The following is a 12,214-nucleotide window of genomic DNA, read 5'->3' as shown; positions in this document are numbered from 1 at the left end:
TTGATCTTCTTCATCTCCCATCTTAATACAGCATCCCTACTTAAAGGCATCTCGGACTAAGTCGATTTTTCATAAATTCATAGAAATTCATATGTTAGGATGCTGCGAGATGAATGGGATGCTGCATGGAGATGCATCTTGATCTCCTACATCTCCCATCTTAATACAGCATCCCTACTTAAAGGCATCTCGGACTTAGTCGATTTTTCATAAATTCATAGAAATTCATATGTTAGGATGCTGGGAGATGAATGGGATGCTGCATGGAGATGAATCTTGATCTTCTTCATCTCCCATCTTAATACAGCATCCCTACTTAAAGGCATCTCGGACTTAGTCGATTTTTCATAAATTCATAGAAATTCATATGTTAGGATGCTGCGAGATGAATGGGATGCTGCATGGAGATGCATCTTGATCTCCTACATCTCCCATCTTAATACAGCATCCCTACTTAAAGCCATCTCGGACTTAGTCGATTTTTCATAAATTCATAGAAATTCATATGTTAGGATGCTGGGAGATGAATGGGATGCTGCATGGAGATGAATCTTGATCTTCTTCATCTCCCATCTTAATACAGCATCCCTACTTAAAGGCATCTCGGACTTAGTCGATTTTTCATAAATTCATAGAAATTCATATGTTAGGATGCTGCGAGATGAATGGGATGCTGCATGGAGATGCATCTTGATCTCCTACATCTCCCATCTTAATACAGCATCCCTACTTAAAGGCATCTCGGACTTAGTCGATTTTTCATAAATTCATAGAAATTCATATGTTAGGATGCTGGGAGATGAATGGGATGCTGCATGGAGATGAATCTTGATCTTCTTCATCTCCCATCTTAATACAGCATCCCTACTTAAAGGCATCTCGGACTTAGTCGATTTTTCATAAATTCATAGAAATTCATATGTTAGGATGCTGCGAGATGAATGGGATGCTGCATGGAGATGAATCTTGATCTTCTACATCTCCCATCTTAATACAGCATCCCTACTTAAAGGCATCTCGGACTTAGTCGATTTTTCATAAATTCTAAGAAATTCATATGTTAGGATGCTGGGAGATGAATGGGATGCTGCATGGAGATGAATCTTGATCTTCTACATCTCCCATCTTAATACAGCATCCCTACTTAAAGGCATCTCGGACTTAGTCGATTTTTCATAAATTCTAAGAAATTCATATGTTAGGATGCTGCGAGAAGAATGGGATGCTGCATGGAGATAAATCTTGATCTCTTACATCTACTATCTCAATACAGCATCCCTACTTAAAGCCATCTCGGACTAAGTCGATTTTTCATAAATTCATAGAAATTCATATGTTAGGATGCTGCGAGATGAATGGGATGCTGCATGGAGATGAATCTTGATCTACTCCATCTCCCATCTCAATACAGCATCCCTACTTAAAGGCATCTCGGACTTAGTCGATTTTTCATAAATTCATAGAAATTCATATGTTAGGATGCTGGGAGATGAATGGGATGCTGCATGGAGATGAATCTTGATCTTCTTCATCTCCCATCTTAATACAGCATCCCTACTTAAAGGCATCTCGGACTTAGTCGATTTTTCATAAATTCATAGAAATTCATATGTTAGGATGCTGCGAGATGAATGGGATGCTGCATGGAGATGCATCTTGATCTCCTACATCTCCCATCTTAATACAGCATCCCTACTTAAAGCCATCTCGGACTTAGTCGATTTTTCATAAATTCATAGAAATTCATATGTTAGGATGCTGGGAGATGAATGGGATGCTGCATGGAGATGAATCTTGATCTTCTTCATCTCCCATCTTAATACAGCATCCCTACTTAAAGGCATCTCGGACTTAGTCGATTTTTCATAAATTCATAGAAATTCATATGTTAGGATGCTGCGAGATGAATGGGATGCTGCATGGAGATGCATCTTGATCTCCTACATCTCCCATCTTAATACAGCATCCCTACTTAAAGCCATCTCGGACTTAGTCGATTTTTCATAAATTCTAAGAAAAACATATGTTAGGATGCTGCGAGATGAATGGGATGCTGCATGGAGATGAATCTTGATCTTCTTCATCTCCCATCTTAATACAGCATCCCTGCTTAAGGGCATCTCGGACTAAGTCGATTTTTCTAAGTCTCGGACTAAGTCGAATTCTAAGAAAAACATAAGTTAGGATACTGGGAGATGAATGGGATGCTGCATGGAGATGAATCTTGATCTTCTTCATCTCCTATCTTAATACAGCATCCCTACTTAAAGGCATCTCGGACTTAGTCGATTTTTCATAAATTCTAAGAAAAACATATGTTAGGATGCTGCGAGATGAATGTGATGCTGCATGGAGATGAATCTTGATCTTCTTCATCTCCCATCTTAATACAGCATCCCTATTTAAAGGCATCTCGGACTTAGTCGATTTTTCATAAATTCTAAGAAAAACATATGTTAGGATGCTGCGAGATGAATGGGAAGCTGCATGGAGATGAATCTTGATCTTCTCCATCTCCCATCTTAATACAGCATCCCTACTTAAAGGCATCTCGGACTTATTCGATTTTTCATAATTTCTTAGAAAAACATATGTTAGGATGCTGCGAGATGAATGGGATGCTGCATGGAGATAAATCTTGATCTTCTTCATCTCCGGTCTTAATACAGCATCCCTGCTTAAAGGCATCTCGGACTTAGTCGATTTTTCATAAATTCTAAGAAAAACATATGTTAGGATGCTGCGAGATGAATGGGATGCTGCATGGAGATGAATCTTGATATTCTTCATCTCCCATCTTAATACAGCATCCCTAGTTAAAGGCATCTCGGACTAAGTGAATATCCCAAACCGAACATGAATATTATACACACAAGAGTACGAACATAAAGGAACACGGACCAAGCGTACCGAGAGAATCGGTACTATAGAACCCTCGTGGTTCTACACAAAGACTTTATGTTAGGGGTTCAAGCCCCATAGTACTCAAACGGTGACAGTAGCAAATATCCCAAAACGAACGTGAATCTTATTCACAAGAGTACGAACATAAAGGAACACGGACCAAGCGTACCGAGAGAATCGGTACTATAGAGCCCTCGTGGTTCTACACAAAGACTTTATGTTCGGGGTTCACACCCCAAATCGAACGTGGAATTTACTTTCTGATGGTCATGCGGTCGTCCAAAGGGGTCTAGTATCCTGGGATGACAAGCATCACGGGCACAGCTCGTATCAAAACAGTCGAAGAGGCCCGCGAAAGCTTGCTTTCCATGGCTATGCGATGCACAAATTGAGTTTACTCACCGTAGTATAAAACGAACGAACCGAACCTATCCGAGTAGGGATAATGGGCGCAGTAACATACTTCTGTGACCCAGCGAGAGTTGAACGAGGTGACATGAACTGTCAGTGGCTTATATCAGATGGGATACATACATGAGATTGCTTTCAAATCTACACTCGAAAACCTAACCAAGTAAAAGCGAACGTGGGGAGGATTCGAAACTGGTAACGAAATCTTAAGCTGGAAAGAGTCATCACTATGGATACATATTATGCGAAACCAATCAAGTGCTCAGTACTGATCCAAAACCTAAGAGCACTAGTGAACACCTTATTCTCACCCTAGTTCACATCCAAGTGATCGACCACGTGTGTGAAGCAAAGACCAATCGAATTCCTCAATGAACCGAACACTATGAACAAATGGCCAAAAACGTTATAACTATCCAAACATCCTACTATCTAGCGAAAGTCATCACGATGGAACCATACAATGATCTTAACCTATAGCGCTCACCTATTCCTACCCAGAGTGCAAGTGAACAGATTGCTCACCCCTACCCAGTTCACAACCACGTGATCGACTAACATACCGAGGTTACCACAAGTCAAAGTTATACGTTTACAAGCGCAAGACCAATCGAAAACCCCGAAAGCAATCTCGACCCAAAATGTATTATCCGTGAGTGTAGTCGAGTCTCGTACTCGTCATCTGTAATCGTCGGATAGAATATCCAGTACACGGTTGTCTTTCCAAATGAAATCTACATACAGAACTCGCTCTTGGCAAATGGGTGGCATTGGCGCAATCAGGAGCGAGTTCCCGTCCGGGTGCCAAGTGATTGGCAAATGTCTGGGGGAAAGCAACCATATATTGATTTGTCTGTTAGTGTACTGGGTGTTTGAGGTATGTAGTATCCACGCTTGGTTGGGTGTGTCAGAGGACCGTGAATGCGTTCACAACCCCAATTGGGGTACATCGGGAATGATTTTGTGGAACCGATGTGCCCGGCACACACTAAGTTTTGTTGCAAGTTAATAGTGTGCCATGTCCGGGGGGGTTGTGATTAAACTCTGGTGAATTGCGTACTGTGGTGATTGGGGTATGAAAGCCCCGCAGTTGCAATGATCGGACGCGCCTAGCGTGTCCTTTAGTTGATGGTAGGGAAATGAAGGCCCTTGTCAGCTCACCTAAGTATTCATGGAAGTTTGGCATAAGGTCGCTGTGGTAGGGGTATGAAGGCCCCGTCAGCGCATGCACAATCGGGCGCACGAGCGCTTAGCGGAGTCGAATGCCGCTCAAGTGCCTGTCCGGTGCATCGGGTGTGTGTGTGATACGAGGGCAATGAGGTTCGCACGGGGGCTCGCCTCCCGTGTGCTACCGGACTTGACAACATATAGAACGTGGTGTTTGCTCCTCCGGGTGCAATGGGACAATGAACATTCGAACGCAAAGTCGGAATTCTGGTTGATCCTACCAGTAATATACGCTCGTCTCAAAGGTTAAGCCATGCATGTCTAAGTACAAACAGATTTAATGTGAAACCGCATAAGGCTCAGTATAACAGCTATAATTTACGAGATCATCAACCTAGTTACTTGGATAACTGTGGAAAATCTAGAGCTAATACATGCAACATGCCAGGACCCTCGCGGGAACTGGTGCACTTATTAGTCAAACCAATCGCGGGTTCTCCGTGTCATTGAGTTGAAGTCTGGATAATGATGCTGATCGTATGGTCTCGCACCGACGACAGATCTCGCAAATATCTGCCCTATCAACTATGGATGGTAGTATAGAGGACTACCATGGTTGCAACGGGTAACGGGGAATCAGGGTTCGATTCCGGAGAGGGAGCCTGAGAAATGGCTACCACATCCAAGGAAGGCAGCAGGCGCGTAAATTACCCAATCCCGGGACGGGGAGGTAGTGACGAGAAATAACAATATGAAACTCTTTAATGATGTTTCATAATTGGAATGAGTAGAGCATAAATCCTTCTACGAGGATCAAGTGGAGGGCAAGTCTGGTGCCAGCAGCCGCGGTAATTCCAGCTCCACTAGCGTATATTAAAATTGTTGCGGTTAAAACGTTCGAAGTTGATACTTGTCCAACACAGTCCGGCTCCGCCGACCCGGTCAACCCGTGGTCGGTGGGCCAAGTCGGAATCTGGTTGCGACTCAATGGTGTGGTAGGGCACCAAGTCTGTGTCATGGTGTGCCCTTCAACGGGTGCAAGTGTAACATAGAGCTCGACCGCTCACGTTTACCTTGAACAAATTAGAGTGCTTAAAGCAGGGTGCCCAAACGCCCTAGAATAATCTTGCATGGAATAATGGAATACGACCTTGGTCTAATCTTTCATTGGTTTGTACTCAGACCGGAGGTAATGATTAACAGAAGTAGTTGGGGACACTAGTATTACGGCGCGAGAGGTGAAATTCGTAGACCGTCGTAAGACTAACTAAAGCGAAGGCATTTGTCAAGGATGCTTTCTTTAATCAAGAACGAAAGTTAGAGGATCGAAGGCGATTAGATACCGCCCTAGTTCTAACCGTAAACGATGCCAACTAGCAATTGGGAGACGCTACAACCAGGTGCTCTCAGTAGCTTCCGGGAAACCAAAGTCAGGTTCCGGGGGAAGTATGGTTGCAAAGTTGAAACTTAAAGGAATTGACGGAAGGGCACCACAATGAAATGGAGCTTGCGGTTCAATTTGACTCAACACGGGAAAACTTACCAGGTCCGAACTTATGGAGGTGAGACAGATTAATAGCTCTTTCTCAAATTTAAGGGTAGTGGTGCATGGCCGTTCTTAGTTCGTGGATTGATTTGTCTGGTTAATTCCGATAACGAACGTGACTCACATATGCTAACTAGAACGCAGTCAGCGTTAATGCGTCGATGCCGATTGGAACGGGTTAGGACCTTTCGGTGGAGTATGACCTGACACCTTCGCTGTTCGTGTGCGCAAGTGCACTTACGGTACGCTGCTTAGCAGGACAATTTGTGTTTAGCAAAATGAGATCGAGCGATAACAGGTCCGTGATGCCCTTAGATGTTCTGGGCTACACGCGTGCTACAATGTGGGTAGCAGCGTGTCTCCTATTCCGAGAGGAACGGGAAATCACTCAAATACTCACTTAGTAGGGATTATGGATTGCAATGGTCCATATGAACTCGGAACTTCTAGTAAGTGCTGGTCATCAGCCAGCGTTGAATACGTCCCTGCCCTTTGTACACACCGCCCGTCGCTACTACCGATGGATTATTTAGTGAGGTCTTTGGAGATGATCGTTCGCTGGATCCTCGTGAACCGCGTCTGCTTTATCGAAGTTGACCGAACTTGATGATTTAGAGGAAGTAAAAGTCGTAACAAGGTTTCCGTAGGTGAACCTGCGGAAGGATCATTAGTGGCCAAGTGATCCTTCCAGAAGTCCGAACCTGCGGGTTGAGACTTCGGCACAAGTTGCCATATGATAATTGACGAAACACTATAGAAGTCCGAACCTGCGGGTTGAGACTCAGGCACAAGTTGCCATATGAAAGTTGACGAAACACTAACAAGTCCGAACCTGCGGGTTGAGACTTAGGCACACGTTGCCTTATACATGACTTCGAACAAATACACAAGTCCGAACCTGCGGGTTGAGACTTAGGCACAAGTTGCCTTATACATGACTTCGAACAAATACACAAGTCCGAACCTGCGGGTTGAGACTTAGGCACACGTTGCCATATGAAAGTTGACGAAACACTAACAAGTCCGAACCTGCGAGTTGAGACTTAGGCACACGTTGCCTTATACATGACTTCGAACAAATACACAAGTCCGAACTTGCGGGTTGAGACTTAGGCACAAGTTGCCTTATACATACATTGGCCAAATAAACAGAAGTCCGAACCTGCGGGTTGAGACTTAGGCACAAGTTGCCATATTATATTCGATCAAACACTAAGTAGTCCGAACCTGCGGGTTGAGACTCAAGACCGTAACAAGATGTCACTATACAAGTCCGAACCTAAGGGTTGAGACTTAATGCGATCTAGATAACAAATTGACATCCAATACCTGTTGAGCAAAACCAAAGATTCCCTGTTCTCGAATGATTACACTATATAACAGGGAATCATGAAGAAATCAAGCAAGCGTGAAACAAAGTCATCACTTGGGCATGCTCGATAGCCAACCACATGACCTTAACCTAAGAGAGCATGCAAACCACATGATACCTATAAACGATTAACCCGCCCTAGTTCAATCGTTCACCAAGTGATGACTTCAGTATGGCTAAGAGAAAAACTTTTAAATGGGAAAAACTCTAAGTCCGAACCTCCGGGTTGAGACTTCCGCGTCGGAGGTGGGCGCACCTCCTATCCGAAAGATGATGAATCAGGGGTGTTCGGTCAGCAATGGTCGGATGCCCCGTCGTAGTCCAACTATGACAATCAAAGTCAAGACCTCCGGGTTGAGACTTTCCGCGAGTACAAGCATAAAGGAACACGGACCAAGCCGTACCGAGAGAATCGGTACTAGAGCCCTCGTGGTTCTACATTAAGAGAGCCCTCGTGGTTCTCATTAGGGGCTTTATGCAAGTCGTACTCAATACTGTGGTGTGAAGTATAAAGTATAGTCTTCGCCTGGTCCACGCTGCTTCGGCGGTCCTGGGTAAGATAGTTCATTCTAGCTTGCCCTATAGTGGAATGAGGACACTTAATGCTTCGTCTTTTAGCGGCGGCTAGACTCCTCCTCACGGGGAACGAGTTGACGCACACAGCGGCGGCTTACGCACTATGGCAATCATGGATGCCTGAAGATTCCGTGAAGTTCTCCCCTGGTCCACGCTGCCTCGGCAGTCCTGGGTAAAATGGAATATTTCCAGCTTGCCCTATAGTGGAAGAGGACTATCCAACAATACAAAGTCAAGACCTCCGGGTTGAGACTTTCCGCGTCGGTGGTGTCGCGCACCGCCTATCCGAAAGATGGTGTAACAGGGGTGTTCGATCAGCAATGGTCGGATGCCCCGTCATAGTCCAACTATGACAACCAAAGTCAAGACCTCCGGGTTGAGACTTTCCGCGTCCGGAGGTACGCGTACCGCCTACCCGAAAGATGGTGTGCTTCTGGGGTATTCGATGAGTCGGATACCCCGTCGTAGTCCAACTATGACAATACAAAGTCAAGACCTCCGGGTTGAGACTTCCGCGTCGGAGGTGCGCGCACCGCCTACCCGAAAGATGATGAACCAGGGGTGTTCGATCAGCAATGGTCGGATGCCCCGTCGTAGTCCAACTATGACAATCAAAGTCAAGACCTCCGGGTTGAGACTTCCGCGTCCGGAGGTACGCGTACCGCCTACCCGAAAGATGGTGAATCAGGGGTGTTCGATCAGCAATGGTCGGATGCCCCGTCGTAGTCCAACTATGACAATCAAAGTCAAGACCTCCGGGTTAAGACTTCCGCGTCCGGAGGTACGCGTACCGCCTACCCGAAAGATGGTGAATCAGGGGTGTTCGATCAGCAATGGTCGGATGCCCCGTCGTAGTCCAACTATGACAATCAAAGTCAAGACCTCCGGGTTGAGACTTCCGCGTCCGGAGGTACGCGTACCGCCTACCCGAAAGATGGTGAATCAGGGGTGTTCGATCAGCAATGGTCGGATGCCCCGTCGTAGTCCAACTATGACGATCAAAGTCAAGACCTCCGGGTTGAGACTTTCTAAGAGTACAAGCATAAAGGAACACGGACCAAGCCGTACCGAGAGAATCGGTACTAGAGCCCTTGTGGTTCTACATTGAGAGAGCCCTCGTGGTTCTCATTAGGGGCTTTATGCAAGTCGTACTCAATACTGTGGTGTGAAGTATAAAGTATAGAGTCCTCCACTGGTCCACGCTGCTCCGGCAGTCCTGGGTAAGATAGTTCATTCTAGCTTGCCCTATGTGGAAGAGGACTCAATACCCTACCTGTTGAGCTTGAAACAAAGTCATCACTTGGGCATGCTCATATTGCCATACACAATTACATTATATTCGAATGAGCATGCAAGCGACCCTATATAGACCGAACCAAAACGATAGATACCGCCGTAGTTCACCCCCACCAAGTGATGACTTCAGTATGGCTAGTGTGTGAAGTATAAAGTATAGTCCTCCCCTGGTCCACACTGCTTCGGCGGTCCTGGGTAAGATAGTTAGTTCTAGCTTGCCCTATGTGGAAGAGGACACAATACTTAATACTTAGAGTACAAGCATAAAGGAACACGGACCAAGCCGTACCGAGAGAATCGGTACTAGAGCCCTCGCGGTTCTACATTGTGAGCCCTCGTGGTTCAAACTAGATACTTTATGCAAGGCGTACTCAAAACTGTGGTGTGAAGTATAAAGTATAGTCCTCATCTGGTCCACGCTGCTTCGGCGGTCCTGGGTAAGATAGTTAATTCTAGCTTGCCCTATGTGGAAGAGGACACAATACTTAATACTGTGGTGTAATGGACAAGGTATAGTCCTCCACTGGTCCACGCTGCTCCGGCGGTCCTGGGTAAGATAGTTCATTCTAGCTTGCTCTATGTGGAAGAGGACTCAATACCCTACCTGTTGAGCTTGAAACAAAGTCATCACTTGGGCATGCTCATATTGCCATACAATATTCCATTATCTACTAATGAGCATGCAGCTATATGATTATAACCTGTAAACGATTACCCCGCCGAAGTTCAGCGCTTCAACCAAGTGATGACTTCAGTATGGCTAGTGTGTGAAGTATAAAGTATAGTCCTCCCCTGGTCCACACTGCTTCGGCGGTCCTGGGTAAGATAGTTAGTTCTAGCTTGCCCTATGGTGGAAGAGGACACCATACTTAATACTGTGGTGTAATGAACAAAGTATAGTCCTCCACTGGTCCACGCTGCTTTGCAGTCCTGGGTAAGATAGTTAATTCTAGCTTGCCCTATGTGGAAGAGGGCATACAAGACAAAGTATAGTTCTCCCCTGGTCCACGCTGCTCCGGCGGTCCTGGGTAAGATAGTTAATTCTAGCTTGCCCTATGTGGAAGAGGACATAATACTCTACCTGTTGAGCTTTAAACAAAGTCATCACTTGGGCATGCTCTATAGCCAACCACATGACATTAACCTAAGAGAGCATGCAGCGTATTATCCCAATGCAAAGTAAACGATAGACTCGCCCTAGTTCAGTGCTTCAACCAAGTGATGACTTCAATATGGCTAGTGTGTGAAGTATAAAGTATAGTCCTCCCCTGGTCCACACTGCTTCGGCGGTCCTGGGTAAGATAGTTAGTTCTAGCTTGCCCTATGTGGAAGAGGACACCATACTTAATACTGTGGTGTAATGAACAAAGTATAGTCCTCCACTGGTCCACGCTGCTTCGGCGGTCCTGGGTAAGATAGTTAGTTCTAGCTTGCCCTATGTGGAAGAGGGCATACAAGACAAAGTATAGTTCTCCCCTGGTCCACGCTGCTTCGGCGGTCCTGGGTAAGATAGTTAATTCTAGCTTGCCCTATGTGGAAGAGAGCATACATGAACCAAGAACGAAGGTTATGATCGAGGAATGATTCGACAACTAACCGATGGTATGAAATGTGAAGAATTCAAGCAAGCACACAATCAAGTCATCACTTGGGCATGCTCGATAGCCAACCTCATGACATTAACCTAGTAGAGCATGCGAAAACCAATATATATGTAAACGATGCCTCCCTAGTTCAGCGCTTCAACCAAGTGATGACTTCAGAATGGCTAAATCAAATCGGTTCAAACCATACCATCGGTATCCTATTGAAACACACAAGTCGATATCAAACCTCATGATTGTGTAGTCCTCCACTGGTCCACGCCGCTTCGGCCGTCCTGGGTAAAATGGAACATTCCAGCTTGCCCTATGTGGAAGAGGGCACATTACTCAATACTGTGGTGTGAAGTATAAAGTTCAGTTCTCCCCTGGTCCACGCTGCTTCGGCGGTCCTGGGTAAGATAGTTCATTCTAGCTTGCCCTATGTGGAAGAGGACACTTCATACTTCGTCTCTAAGCGGCGGCTTGACTCCTCCCTACGGGGAACGGGTTTACGCGCACAGCGGCGGCTTACGCACTATGGCAGTCATGGATGCCTTACGTTTCTATGAAAAGTGTGTTCCTCCCCTGGTCCACGCTGCTTCGGCAGTCCTGGGTAAGATAGTTAGTTCTAGCTTGCCCTATGTGGAAGAGGACACGTAGACTTACTGTGGTGTGAAGTATAAAGTTCAGTTCTCCCCTGGTCCACGCCGCTTCGGCCGTCCTGGGTAAAATGGATTCATCCAGCTTGCCCTATGTGGAATGAGGACACTTTATGCTTCGTCTCTAAGCGGCGGCTTGCTCCTCCCTACGGGGAACGGGTATACGCGCACAGCGGCGGCTTACGTTATGGCAGTCATGGATGCCTTACGTTTCCATGAAAAGTGTGTTCCTCCCCTGGTCCACGCTGCTTCGGCAGTCCTGGGTAAGATAGTTAGTTCTAGCTTGCCCTATGTGGAAGAGGACACGTAGACTTACTGTGGTGTGAAGTATAAGGTTCAGTTCTCCCCTGGTCCACGCCGCTTCGGCCGTCCTGGGTAAAATGGATTCATCCAGCTTGCCCTATGTGGAATGAGGACACTTTATGCTTCGTCTCTAAGCGGCGGCTTGCTCCTCCCTACGGGGAACGGGTATACGCGCACAGCGGCGGCTTACGCAAGTTAGTCACCCTCGGCAGTGGATCACTCGGCTCATGGATCGATGAAGACCGCAGCTAACTGCGCGTCATAATGTGAACTGCAGGACACATGAACATTGATAAGTTGAACGCATATTGCACGTCGTGGGAACCTACCATGATGTACAGATGACTGAGCGCTTATATTTGAGAAATGTATCGCATACATTTAACTACGCCGTGAC

At 45.9% G+C, this 12,214-nt stretch overlaps 1 non-coding gene across 1 annotated transcript; it reads left to right on the top strand.

Moving 5' to 3' along the window:
- Positions 1-12,017: 12,017 nt before the first annotated feature.
- Positions 12,018-12,172, top strand: LOC131270483 (5.8S ribosomal RNA). The gene has a single exon (XR_009179549.1). It is a non-coding gene; the product is annotated as a 5.8S ribosomal RNA (ribosomal RNA).
- Positions 12,173-12,214: the final 42 nt, after the last annotated feature.

The sequence above is a fragment of the Anopheles coustani genome, assembly GCF_943734705.1.
Source record: "Anopheles coustani chromosome X unlocalized genomic scaffold, idAnoCousDA_361_x.2 X_unloc_33, whole genome shotgun sequence".
NCBI lineage: Eukaryota > Metazoa > Arthropoda > Insecta > Diptera > Culicidae > Anopheles > Anopheles coustani.
The sequence above is the reverse complement of the archived record's forward strand: the minus strand, read 5'-3'. Positions and strand labels throughout refer to the sequence as shown.